Genomic DNA, 14151 nt, shown 5'->3' on the forward strand with positions numbered 1-14151 from the left:
CACATGCCCAACACGTCTCTGTTTACTATGTCCTTAGAACACTAGCCCTACGATCCTTACAGGGACATGACAGCAGGTTCTCTACACAATTTTATTTTTTTAGGAAGACACAATACTTGAGCTTATAGGCTGAGGCCTTGTCAACATGGTTATATTATGGTTCCGTACCACTACAGTACAGCAACCATAGGAAGATTTATAACTAACTAAAAGCCTGTCCTTAGCATACGCATAGTTTCCATAGCAACCAGTCAGAACTCAGCACTGCTTTGGGAGCTTGGTTGCTATGCTCACTGGTTGCTATGAGAAACAGACAGTTTTTCTCTTAGGCCAGGTTTACACGTCCGTAATTTCTGTCCCCATTCATTTATATGGACCCGTTTATACACCCGTATGGGTCCGTGCAGTTGTGGACAGCTATGAATACTGTGGACACGCCTATGGACGTGTGATTGAGGCCTTAGACAGGTCCACAGGCTTCTCTGGGGTCATAATATAGCTCTGTATGCTTTCAATTTAATTTTCTGTCAGATATTGTGTACATCTGAAAGAAAAATAAGTGGAATTCTTAATTTTCAGCATTGGAGATGAGCGGATTTCGAGTATGTTCGGGTTTGTCCAAACCTAAACTCTCCTCCTTTGATTGTCGGTGGTTAGGCCTAGGAAGCCCTGGAAAACATGGATACTAGAGATGAGTCAACCTGGAGCATGCTCGAGTCGATCCGAACCCGAACTTTCGGCATTTGATTAGCGGTGGCTGCTGAAGTTGGATAAAGCCCTAAGGCTATGTGGAAAACATGGATATAGTCATTGGCTGTAGCCATGTTTTCCAGACAACCTTAGGGCTTTATCCAAGTTCAGCAGCCACCGCTAATCAAATGCTGATCGTTCGGGTTTCGGATCGACTCGAACCCGATTCGCTCATCTCTAATGGATACTATGGCCATAGGCTGTATCCATGTTTTCCAGGCATCCTCAGGGCTGCATACAATTTCTTCAGCCACCGGTATTCAAATGCAGAGAGTTCTGGTTCACATAAAACCCAAACGTCCTTAAAGTTCGCTCATTCAGGAAACATTTGAATAGGAGTATTAGGGCTTACACTTTAGCCCTGTATCCAGGATGGAAAGCCTTTTAGACAAAGCAAACAGAACGGAGTAGTTAACCTGATGAATGTCCCCTCAAGTAATATGTAAAGGGGTTTCAAGTGCTATTGTTTTATTTAAAAAAAAAAGGAAAAAAACAAAACAATGCAAACTACTGAAAAAGACTCTAGTTAGAAAACTTGGTTTGCACTAAACTGAAACACGGGGGAAACATTAGTTAGCTTTCATTTTGTGACTGTATTATAAAAATACAAACCTAGGCTCTGATTGGTTTCTATAGGCAACTAGGCTGCATTCTAATATACTGTAATTGTATACATGAGGCCAATATACTTAACACATCCAGTGCACTGTAGCTATATATACTTTGACTTAGTGTTCATAGACATAAACAGGTTAAGCCATTGGTGGCCATTAAAATTCGATCACTCGGGGCATCCCTGACAGCCAGCTGTTTGGAGGTCGTGAAGCCACATTGGCTACAAGGCAGTTCATACTTGCAGGCGCTACACTTTTCATGAAGGCGGTGCAAGGTATAATTGGAAAATAAAATATCCTTCAAACAGCTGATCGGCAGGCGATTAGGACCCTCTCTTGTCTAATGTTAAAGAATTATCCTCTAGATAGGCTATCAATTTTAAAAGGCTGGAAAACCCCTTTAAACCTGAATAAGAGTATGTTCACACGTTACAGATTTTCTGCAGCTGTAGAGAACAAGCGAGAGAATTTTGATTTGCAGCGTCAACGTCAATATTCTACATTATCTATATGTGTGGACTACAGGCATTATTATTTTGCCCAGACAAGATATATGAAAAAGCATTATCTAATGTCAGTGTATACCTATATATACTATTTATCTGAGCGCAAAGTGGAAAAGAAAAATGTAAATAGTCTGACACTGGAATGGAGTTTTCAAGTGTCCAGTGCGCTTCCTGACAGTTCTAAAGTGTACAGATGTAGCAGAGCTGAATATAAATCTACTGAGCTATATATTATAGAGTGGGAGCGTCTATATTACTACTAACTCTCAGGATATATTTGGAAAGAAACTGCCTTATTTTTATACCAGTCCACAAAAATCTATTAATATTGTGTCCTTAGGAGATCAGAACGTGTTACATGGGTGTAGCGGTTATTTTCATTGCCTACATCAAGGATGGGGAACCTTTGAGCCTCCAGCTGTTGCAAAACTACAATTACCATCATGCCTGGGGAAATCCCCATAGAAAACCTCTCCTGCTCTGGACAGTTCTTGTCTTGGCCAGAGATGTCAGCAGAGAGCAGTGTGTCAGATTGAAAATAAAACAACATTTCCTGCAGGACATACAGCAGCTAATAAGTATGGGAAGACTTGGGATTTTTCAATAGAAGTAAATTACAAATCTATATAACTTTCTGACAATAGCTGATTTGAAAGAAAAAGATTTTCACTGGACAATCCCTTTAATAACAGGGCAACAATTTAGCATGTTAACTACAAAGAACATTGTGAGGACATTAGTAGGCAGACATAAGACCACACTCACACAGTGCACACAGTAAAGTTTTTCTTTAACCAAAGGCAGAAATGGACCCTAAAAGTATACAAGTATAAAAAAAGGATTTATTTTACTTTATGCATCCACTCTTGGGTATAAAATGAGTAGCATTTACCGGACATTTGTTGTCCTACATCCGGGATGGGGAATCTGTGGCCCTCCAGCTGTTCCAAAACTACAAAAACTTGGGGTTGGCTGTTTAGGCATGATGGGAATGACAGTTTCGCAACAGCTGGAGGGCTGCAGGTTCCCCATCCATGTAGTACATGAATAGTGTAGATCAGGCTGGCAGTGTTAATATCCCTTGTATAATCGGTATCCCATTAAAGTTTGTTCTGTTTTTATGTTTTTAGCATAAAAAAAAAAATACTCTTCTATCGTATAAGGAAAACTTGCTATGATCTGACGTTCGCGCTGCTCTGGGTAACACTGGATAACAAATTTATTGTGAAATATTTTGACATATAGGATCTTACCTGAACCTTATTCAGTTTAACCCTTTGAGGGGTATTGGTTTACCCATTTTAGTGATTGCTAGGGGTCCTGACACCAATTAATTTCCTACTGCTGCTAACTTTTTTGAGTCTTTTCCATTGATGTCTATGAATTTCCTATGAAAGAGATACTAAATCAGACAAATTAGCCTAAAGTAGACAGTACTGTGTATTTCTTTACCGCAAGCTTCTCTCTTGTCATAACAAATATGCTTTCTTTTCTACGTCTTTAGGACTTGCAATAAACAGGCACAAACATTTAATGTGTTTCATCAATTTCTACATTTATATTGTTTTACATTCAAAGACAGTAACAGGACTAGGATGACATATACACTAATCATAGACAGAAAAGCATAAAACTTTCCACCCCAATAACACTAGGCTGTGGGTAGTGTTTTCATCCTAAAAAAAACTATTTTTTAATAATTTAATACAGAAAAATTTGAACACACACAATGCATTGTTTTTAATGAAAAATAAACTGGATGTTTCTATTACGTTTCCCATTCCAAAGTTGCGTTCTCAAGATCATAGCGGCATCAGCAGTTATCAGACACTTATCCCCTATTATGTGACTAAGTGGTAGGTGTCTATGGTAGTAGAAGTTAAATGATAAAATTCTGTCTGCCTGCAGCCACCACTAGAGGGAGCTTAAAAGTTTACTGTATCAAATTTTTACAATGGAACTTCTAAGTTCCATTTAGTGGTGGCCAGAATCAGTGTTAGGTCCTGATTAGTTGTATTATGTATCTTTATATGGGTCTAATAATAAAATGACTGGACTTAGATGCAAATCTGACATGATAAAACATGTTATTCATCCAATACAGAGGTATACAGCTTTAGGGAGGTCAGTTAATATGACTTATTTTCTACAGACAGGTTTCCAGTGGTGTAGTGTACCGTACACAACTTGTAGCATTGCCTTTTTAACATTGTATTTTCCTGTTGGTGTTTTGTCCCAGCACTTGTACCAAATCCTTGTGTTGCTCTCAATAAGATGTACAGTGTTACATGCAGGCGTTCGTGTCACGTTTATTTCTATTTGCAGATTTTATTTTGTACTAATTGGAAATGTTGAACAAAACAATACAGTGAATATACATACCTGTGGATATTTGTAAAATAAAACGTGAAATAAAGATGTTTTTATAAAAAAAAAAAAATAAAGGAAAGTGTGAGAAATTATTAAATGAAACCTGTATAACAGGGGTGGTTAACTCGCTGAACTCCAGCTGGTGCAATACTACAATTCCCATCATGCTTTAGCTTTGGCTGTCCAGGCATGATAAATATTGTAGTTTTGTATTGGGGATGAATTGATTTGTGCAAATGACAACTTTCTTATATAATAATTTGTAGGAACCTGTTATCAGGCAGCCTGCAGGGTGTTGTGTACAGCATCTACAGTCTACTAAAGAGCTTAATGGGGAAAATCATTGGTGGCCTATGTAGAGGGTCAGGCTGACACCAGCCATCAGAATGAAGGGGCAGCAGCACCCTAATGAACATCTGTCACATGGGGCAAAGGATTTATCAAATGTCACAATAGCCCAATAGGATGTAAAGCCGCCCTGAGATGGTTTATCTATATAATCATCCTAGACCCCCAAGCAGTAGCGTAATTTGGTGGGAGCAGAGGGGGCGGCCACTCCCGGGCCCACACAGGCAGGGGGCCCACGGAAGATTTTGCCAGTTAATGCTGTCCGCAAAAGCTATTGCTTTTGCAGAAAGACTTACCAAATGTCTACTGTCTGTAGGGGGCCCCTGGCCAGCAACCAGTGCTCCTGGGGGGCTCACACAGCTACCGAATGTTGTGTCTGACCATTTAGCTGTATGCACTTGTATACGGGGAGAACATACAGTTGAATGCAGCAGGGTGATTGACAAGGCGAGCATTGGCTCTCCACCCTGCCAATCACTGTTGTGGCCACAAGAGGCCATTCCCTCCCTTACAGCTGTGGGACATAGATAATGTCACTTGTGCGCTCACAGAGCAGGGAGAGAGTTGACATCAGAAGACTACAGTACTGCAACCGCACAGCCGGTAAGTATGTTTTTTTTTTTCCCCTTAGTTATAGAGGAGGAGGCCTATGTGAGTGGGTGGGGCTAACTCCTGGGAAGGATGTTATCTATGGGGGTTGGGGTATGGGATATGCTGGCTAACTGAAAAGGGTGTAAATTATTTGGAGGTACAGTCTACTCACAGTGGTGGTGGTGGGGTCTTTAACCAACAGGAGGATTACCAGGGAGATTACTGCTGGGGAAGGGGGTGGCTGCATGGGGAATACATACCAGGGGATTACCTACATGAGATGGTGCAGGAGGGGATGCCTACATGGAGGATACTACCTTTTTTTGAGGGGGGAGAGGGGGGGCATTGCCTACACAGAGAGGTCTAAATACTAGATAGATGCCCAGAGGGGAGTCTAACTTCTATATGAGGGCCCTAACTACTACTTCATGGAAACAGAGGAAAATAATTACTATATTGGGGGACAGAAGGCCTAACTATTATATGGATAAACAGAGAAGCTGAATTTCAATATAAAGGTACAGAGGGGCCTGACTACTATATGGGGGTACACAGGGAGGGTCTATCTTCTATATGGAGGAACAAGGGGTGATAATCTACTATGTTAGGGTATAGATGGTGGCCTTTTTACTATATGAGAGCATAGACCAGGCATGTCCAAAGTCTGTTCGGAGGGCCATTTGCGGCCCGCGTTCCGAACTTTTACGGCCCCCCCAGGTATCCAGCTTGCTATTATCTGCCTGTGTTATAAAGCATATAGCATGTAGCATGTAAAATGGTCGGCCCTCGCACATGTTCACTTCATCAAATTTGGCACTCTTCGAAAAAAGTTTGGACATGCCTGGCATAGAGGGACCCTGCGAACTATATGAGGACTAAAATTGGGTCTAAATACTACATGGAGGCATAAATTGGCTGCTCTTATATACCCTGTACACCATGATTATCAGGGCTGATTTCTCCTACATTTTTCATATATTGTCATGTATTGTTTTTATGAATTAGTAAAGTAATTATTCTATTTAGTTATGTTGCAGTAGTCTGGCTTTTTGTATATAGGTTATTTAGTATAGTTGCCTTGAACTGCATGGGACTATTTATTGTTATTACCCAGCATTTGTACTATACATTTACTCTATTGGTATTGCGGGTATACCCTTTGGATGTTGCTTATTTGGTCATTGACCATCAGCTATGGTGTAGTCCTCATGCTGCCCAATAGATATTAGACAGATAGATATGAGATAAATACATAGAAAAATTGATGGCTAATTAGAAAACAAAAACAGCGCCATAGCTTCCTCTATGTTGTTTGTGGTATTACAACTTGGTTGCATTCTCTTTTAGTGGAACTGAGCTGCACTACCACATCCAAGCTTTGGAGGAGAGTGGCGCTGTTCCTGGAAAAAGGCAGCTATGTTTTTGCAATGCTGGATAACATGGTTATACAGTATATGTGAGATGTAGAAAGTCTTCTCCACTGTTCTCAGTCCCTGTTCACTATGAATAATGTAGTAGAATATTCCCTTTATTATTCAGAAAGCAGTTACCTGCTAAGGTTCCCTGTGGGTAACATAATTGGCAGGGGGCACAATGAGTCTCACTCGCCCCCCCTAGGCTTAACCCCTAGCTACGCCCCTGCCCCCAAGGATGTCCGTATAGGTGAAACAACGTAGAGGGACTTAAGTTTCCTATTTATAAAGGGGTTTTATAATTTCTATAAGAAAATTAAAACTTGAGGTTGAAAGAGAAGTCCGGTGAGTTATAAAATCCGACAGCTGGGTAATTGAAGTACTAACTTACCTCCGTGCCTGTGTGAGCATTGGGCTCTGGGATCTCCGGTGCTGACATGTCCCGACTCAGCTGATGGACTGGCCGCTCAGCTAGTCAGTGACTGGGGCTGGAAGCTGCTCCAGTCACTGATTGGCTGAGCAGCCAGTCCATCAGCCGGGACAGGCCTTTTCCCCTGAGTTGTGACGTCATCACAAGTCGGGGGAAAATGCCTTCCGGCGGGGGTCCTGGGGTGGTCCCCCTGCTCACCGGAGGCACAGGGAGAGGTAAGTTTATACTTGTAATTAATTTCCCCCATGCTGGCTCCCAGATTTTGTAAATCACTGGACTTCTTTAAGTACCTATGAATCACTTCTGAAATAGTCATGTTGCTCCGGGGTCATGTAACCCAGTCTTGTGTACACTGCATTCAGTATACAACATTGCGGTGCAGAATGGGATGTTGTCAATAATATATTTAGAAATGTTTCATATAGCCTGCTATATGTATAGTTCAGAGAGCACCGTGCAGGAGAGGAGCCAGACGTCAGATTGGAGTCCTGCATCCAGCCAGTTCCATATCTTTTATCTACTACTTCCCAGCAGGCTCAACCTCCTCATTGTTGCTGCAGGTCCGACCTTGGAGGAATATTAAACTCAGTACTGGTCAAGGCAGGGATGACAATCAGAAGAGAGATTTAGTTCAAAACCCAAGGGCTTAATGCAAAGGGGTGAGGCTTAGCAGAAATGCAGACAGAGCTTAGTGGTGGATAGAAATCTTAGGTGCAAAAGCAGATGAGAATAGCAATGTGTTTAAATTTCAAGGATACGAACCCTTTCTTCTGGGTGCCTTGCTTAGTCTGGCCTCTCCCCATTGACCTGTCTGGCACGGGAAACCCCACCAGGAGTATTACTCCCACCAGCTTAGCTCATTGGATCACCAAGGCACGCAAGCTCCCTCACCACGTCAAGGTGAAGGCACCATGAGGGAGCCCCTCCACCCTAACCCGATTTACAGATCCCAATCCTAATTTACCTGTCCTTTGCTATAATGTGATCCCAGCCCCCTAACATGGACCCTCCCAGCGCCCTTCCCAGCCCAGGCGTGCCCCAGCCCTCTAATGCGGACCCTCCTGGCGTCCATCCCAGCCCAGGCCCGCCCCAGCCCTCTAATGCGGACCCTCCTGGCGTCCATCCCAGCCCAGGCCCGCCCCAGACCCCTAACACGGACCCTCCTGGCGCCCTTCCCAGCAAACTAACGCGGACCCTACTGGGGCCCTTCCCAGCCCAGACCCGCCCCAGACCTCTAACGCGGACCCTACCGGGGCCCTTCCCAGCCCACTAACGCGGACCCTCCTGGTGCCCTTCCCAGGCCTGCCCAATTTCAGTGATTGGTTGCTTAGGCAACAAAGGCCCTTGCTACTGGAAGACTGCTTGATAAACCCCTCCCCCCCATATGTTCTAATATCCAGCCTATACAGAAGCACAATCTGCCATTGAGGAGACAACCCCATATTACTCCATGGGTCAGATTTGAGAGCTATGTATGATATGAATGGCGGCCATATAACACTACAGGCTGCTGTGTCTTAGAGATGACAATCTGTCCCTCTCTACTGTCTTATGTGCGGTGTGTACCAGTAATACTTACTGGTACATGTTCTGGGATGATGTACCGGAGATCTGTGCCGTCCATCAGGTGTCTGTGACAGGAAAAATGGGCAGGAAATCGCCCCTCAGAAACCACAAGAAGCCACAAAACTTGTTTACAGCTCCACTGACCGTGGCAGTTGGTCGCCAGCCTCACCAGCCAGTTCAAATCATAACATTTTCAGATTTTTTTTTTTTTACTGAACTAGCTTTATTAACAAACCAGTTTTTAACAAACAATGTACTGTGCAGTAGCTCCAGCTACACATCCCATGCATAACAACATAACACAGGGATCTCTACACTATACATCACACCACATGTTACATAGTTACTAAAATCTTTATTTTTTTACAGGGACACTAAGGCTTTGGCAATGAGGGGTGTGATTTATTTATTGTGGGTATGACTTATATTTGAGGGAGCTATGTCACCGTGAGGAGTCCCCCATTTTTTCCATAACCAGCCTAGTAACATCAGGGTAGGAAGGGCCCTGTACAGTGGCGTAGCTACCTTCGTGGCGGTCCTCCCGATCAATCACTCTTGTGACCGCAAGCATTGTTTTGCTTGCGGTCACAAGAGTCCGGCTCCGTCTTCCCCCGGCTGCTGCGCGGCTGCCGGGGGTGTCACGTCTTATTCCCGGCAGCACCTTCGGCCCTGACTTCCGGTTCCAGCGTGCAGGGAGCTCTGGGATGCGCGCGCTGTCGGGAATAAGACATGACACCCCCGGCAGCCGCGCAGCAGCCGGGGACAGACCAGGAGGAGTGAGGATCAACGTGGGAGCGCATTGTCAGGTGAGTTAAGTTTTTTTTTTTTTATCAGCCTGCAGGGTGGGGGGAAAGAGGGGGGCATCTATGAGGGTGGGGGGAAAGAGGGGGGCATCTATGAGGGTGGGGGGAAAGAGGGGGCCATCTATGAGGGTGGGGGGAAAGAGGGGGCCATCTATGAGGGTGGGGGGAAAGAGGGGGCCATCTATGAGGGTGGGGGGAAAGAGGGGGCCATCTATGAGGGTGGGGGGAAAGAGGGGGGCATCTATGAGGGTGGGGGAAAGAGGGGGGCATCTATGAGGGTGGGGGGAAAGAGGGGGGCATCTATGAGGGGGGAAAGAGGGGGGCATCTATGAGGGTGGGGGGAAAGAGGGGGGCATCTATGAGGGTGGGGGGAAAGAGGGGGGCATCTATGAGGGTGGGGGGAAAGAGGGGGCCATCTATGAGGGTGGGGGGAAAGAGGGGGGCATCTATGAGGGTGGGGGGAAGGAGGGGGGCATCTATGAGGGTGGGGGGAAAGAGGGGGGGCATCTATGAGGGTGGGGGGAAGAGGGGGCCATCTATAAGGGGGGGGAAAGAGGGGGGCATCTATGAGGGGGGGGGAAAGAGGGGGGCATCTATGAGGGTGGGGGGAAGAGGGGGGCATCTATGAGGGTGGGGGGAAAGAGGGGGGGCATCTATGAGGGTGGGGGGAAGAGCGGGGCATCTATGAGGGTGGGGGGAAGGAGGGGGCCATCTATGAGGGTGGGGGGAAAGGGGGGGCATCTATGAGGGTGGGGGGGAAGAGGGGGGGCATCTATGAGGGTGGGGGGAAAGAGGGGGGCATCTATGAGGGGGGGAAAGAGGGGGGCATCTATGAGGGTGGGGGGAAAGAGGGGGGCATCTATGAGGGTGGGGGGAAAGAGGGGGCCATCTATGAGGGTGGGGGGAAGAGGGGGCCATCTATGAGGGTGGGGGGAAGAGGGGGCCATCTATAAGGAGGGGGGAGAGGAGCCCATCTATAAGGAGGGGGGAGAGGAGGCCATCTATAAGGGAGGGGGTAAAGGAGGCCATATAAAAGGGAGGGGGTAGAGGAGGCCATCTATAAGGGAGGGGGTAGAGGAGGCCATCTATAAGGGAGGGGGTAGAGGAGGCCATCTATAAGGGAGGGGGTAGAGGAGGCCATCTGTAAGGGAGGGGGTAGAGGGGGCCATCTATATGGAGGGGGGAGAGGAGGCCATCTATAAGGGAGGGTGGGGGGAGAGGGGGCCATCTATATGGAGGGCAACATGGGGGGAGAGGGGCCATCTATTTGGGGGGGCAACATAGGGGGAGAGGGAATACACAGAGGGGGGCATATATTATTAGGGGGTCACATAGAGTCAGGGCTACCCACTAAATGAGGGTGTAAAGGGGCCAATACAGATGTGCAGTGTGTAGAGAGATGAGGATGGTGCCAGTGTGAGGAGCCTAATATGTCTGTCTGGCAGATTCTGTGGATTCGTGGCTCAGAGAAGTTCTCATAACAGCCCAGGACGGATGGAGAAGATGAAAAGGAAAGAACTCCGATCAGAAAAGACGTCTCCCGTGAGTCACCTGATATAACTGCACTGTAATGTATATGGTGTATAGAACCTGTGTAGAGCTGGGGCCACCTCTATATGACTGGGTGAGGTGATTTAGTATACTGGATTTGGTCAGTAACAATATGGTGGTGATGGTAGTGGTTGTGGTGTGGCGGTAACATTTCCTTCCTATATACTGGTATTACTGGTAATATTGGTCTCAGTATACAGGATTTGGTCGGTAACAGTATGGCGGTAATATGTACGGTGATAATACTTTCTCTTCCAATATGCTGGTGTTATTGGTAATATCTGTCTTGGTGTGTATATATATATATATATATATATATACACACCAATAGCATCACTTGGTCGTGAAAGGAGGGGGGGGGGGGGGGGCAAGTTGGCCTCTCGCACCAGGGCCCAGGAGACATTAGCTACGCCCCTGGCCCTGTATTTTGGCATTGTGTGACTGATGACCTATCCTGTGTGACAAATGACCTGGTGACCTCTGCTCTCTCCCTATACCTTCCCCTGCCCACACAGCACGGGAGCAGAACACTCAGGCTCCTGACATCTGGTAATCAGCACTGCCAGTGAGCATCCATGCTGTTATATTCTGCTGTCACTCTCAGCGTCTGCATGGGCTATTATCAGAAGTGAGGTTTTCCAGTTTTTTTATGGGCCCTAGAGCAGTTGCGCAGTCTGCATGGCAGCTACACCATTGTCTGGCCACTAGGGTGTGCGTGTGGCCACCTGCTCTGAATTTATAAGGTCAGATTGTCTCCACCTGCTACTAATGTCAGCCAATCCAAAGCCACCTGAACTTATTTGAACTAGCCCCACCTTGCCTGAGCATTATTACATTTTAGCACAAAAGTGTCTGTCTCCTGTTTCTTGTGAATTTCCATGTATGCTGACTTGCGCCTGTTCTTCGGATTACGTTTCCTGCCCGACCCCTTGCCTGTCCTGTTGCTGATTTGGGTCTGAGTGTTAAAGGGGTCATCCAGTGCTACAAAAACATGGCCACTTTCTTCCTGAGACAACACGACTCTTGTCTCCAATTCAGGTGTAATTTACAATTAAGCTCCATTTACTTCAATGGAACTGAGTAACAAAACCTCACCCAAACTGGAGACAAGAGTGGGGCTGTCTCTGGAAGAAAGTGGCCATGGTTTTGTAGCACTGGATAACCTCTTTAAGATCCTCACCAATCATTAGGACAAGCCAGGAGAAGTGATCCGGTATGAGCTTAATTCCCTAGATCACTGTAATCTCTGTCTAGCTGCACTGGACAGGCTCCATAGACTTGTAGTTCAGCACAATGAGCACACCTGGATGGAGATTGCAGGGAGTCAGGGGGGTTAAGCACATGACTGTGCCCTGGGAACTACATCGCCCAATGTGGAATGCATCTCTCCCTGACAACAATGAGTGGTAGTTACACTTCACCGACACCCTTTGAACATACCATCTCTGCTCAGGCTCTGTTCATTGTGTCTTCTCTTTACAATAAAGGCCTGATGGTTTGTGCTGCATCCTCATCACTTATCATTCTTAATACAAATGCTGATTACACATTTTGGGGAATTAAACACAGCTGCTGGAATATTTTTTTGCCTTTTTTTTTTTTTATTCCCTTGCCTTTTTCTCTTTGTAATCATTCCTTTTGCACCTGTTTTGGGCTCTTTTACACTTTGTTCACCAAGTTTCTTTTCTGGCTGTTGGATTTTGGGGGACAAGCTTAGAGAAGAAGTCCGGCAATTTTTTTAAATTAAAGTATTGTATTGCCCCCCCCAAATGTTATACAAATCACTAATATACACTTATTACAGGAAATGCTTATAAACGGCTTTTTTTCCCTGCATCAAGGCTTCACTTCCTGGATAACATGGTGATGTCATTTCCTGGATAACATGATGATGTCACTTCCTGGATAACATGGTGATGTCACGACCCGACTCCCAGAGCTGTGCGGGCTGTGGCTGGTGGAGAGGATGATGGCAGGGGGACACTGAGGGACACAGGGTACTGGAGGGACACTGAGCATCCCTCTGCCATCCTCTTTTCCAGCAGCCACAGCCTGCACAGCTCTGGGAGTCGGATTGTGACATCACCATGTTATCCAGGAAGTGACATCACCATGTTATCCAGGAAGTGACATCACCATGTTAACCAGGAAGTGACATCACCATGTTATCCAAGAAGTGACATCACCATGTTATCCAGGAAGTGACATCACCATTTTATCCAGGAAGTGAAGCCTTCATGCAGTAGTAAGTGCAGGGAAAAAAGCACTTTATAAGCATCTCCTGTAATAAGTGTATATTGGTGATTTCTATAACTTTTAAAGGGCAATACAATGCATGAATAAAAATTTTTGCCAGACTTCTCCTTTAACCCCTAGACAACTTAGGACGTACCGGTACATCCTGGAAGTCTGTGCCCAGACGACCAAGGACGTGCCAGTACGTCCTGAGTTATGAAGCTCGCTCCGGAGTGGAGCGCACTCCATAGCTGGTGGAGGCCAGCTGCAATCAGCAGCCGGCATCTCACCGTTAATGACACGTTGCAGCGATCGCGCTGCAGCAATCGCGCTGCAGCGTGCCATTAACTCCTTAAACGCTGCAGCGTTTAAATGACTACATTGCAAAGTGAAAGTATGTGTGTGCAGCTTCAGTGCAGGGGCTGACAACCAACCTGTGTGATTATACAGCAGCCTGATGGAAGAGAGAGAGAGAGGGGGTAATGTTTAGTGTACGATAAGAGTTGAAGTGAATTGAGGGGCAGGCACTTTCAACGTCACCGCAGCCAAAGTGCATCATGGGAAGCTGAAACCAGGAAGTAAGGGAGAAATGAAGACTGAGAATGAAGCTCAGGCGGTATGCAGACAGTGGGAAATTCAAACAGTAACAGCTCAGGAGGGATGATAAGTATATAAACTATGTTTCTGATTTATTTATTTTTTCTTAGCACGGGAGTTGTCCTTTAAGTGTAAGTGACAGGGGGAGTCCCCTGTCACTTACCGATCGGGACCCCCGCAGTGTGACTGCAAGGGTCCCGATCGTTAAAATGGACCTCTCGGAGGTCTCTCACCTGCCTCTGTGCAGTCCGATCGGCACTCTGGTCACTGAGCCTGCACAGGCAAGTTCAATGAGCAGATCGCCGATAACACTGATCAATGCTATGCCTATGGCATAGCAATCATCAGTGTAGAAATCAAAGTAGTGTATGTACAAGT

This window comes from Dendropsophus ebraccatus, chromosome 9 (genome assembly GCF_027789765.1).
Source record: "Dendropsophus ebraccatus isolate aDenEbr1 chromosome 9, aDenEbr1.pat, whole genome shotgun sequence".
NCBI lineage: Eukaryota > Metazoa > Chordata > Amphibia > Anura > Hylidae > Dendropsophus > Dendropsophus ebraccatus.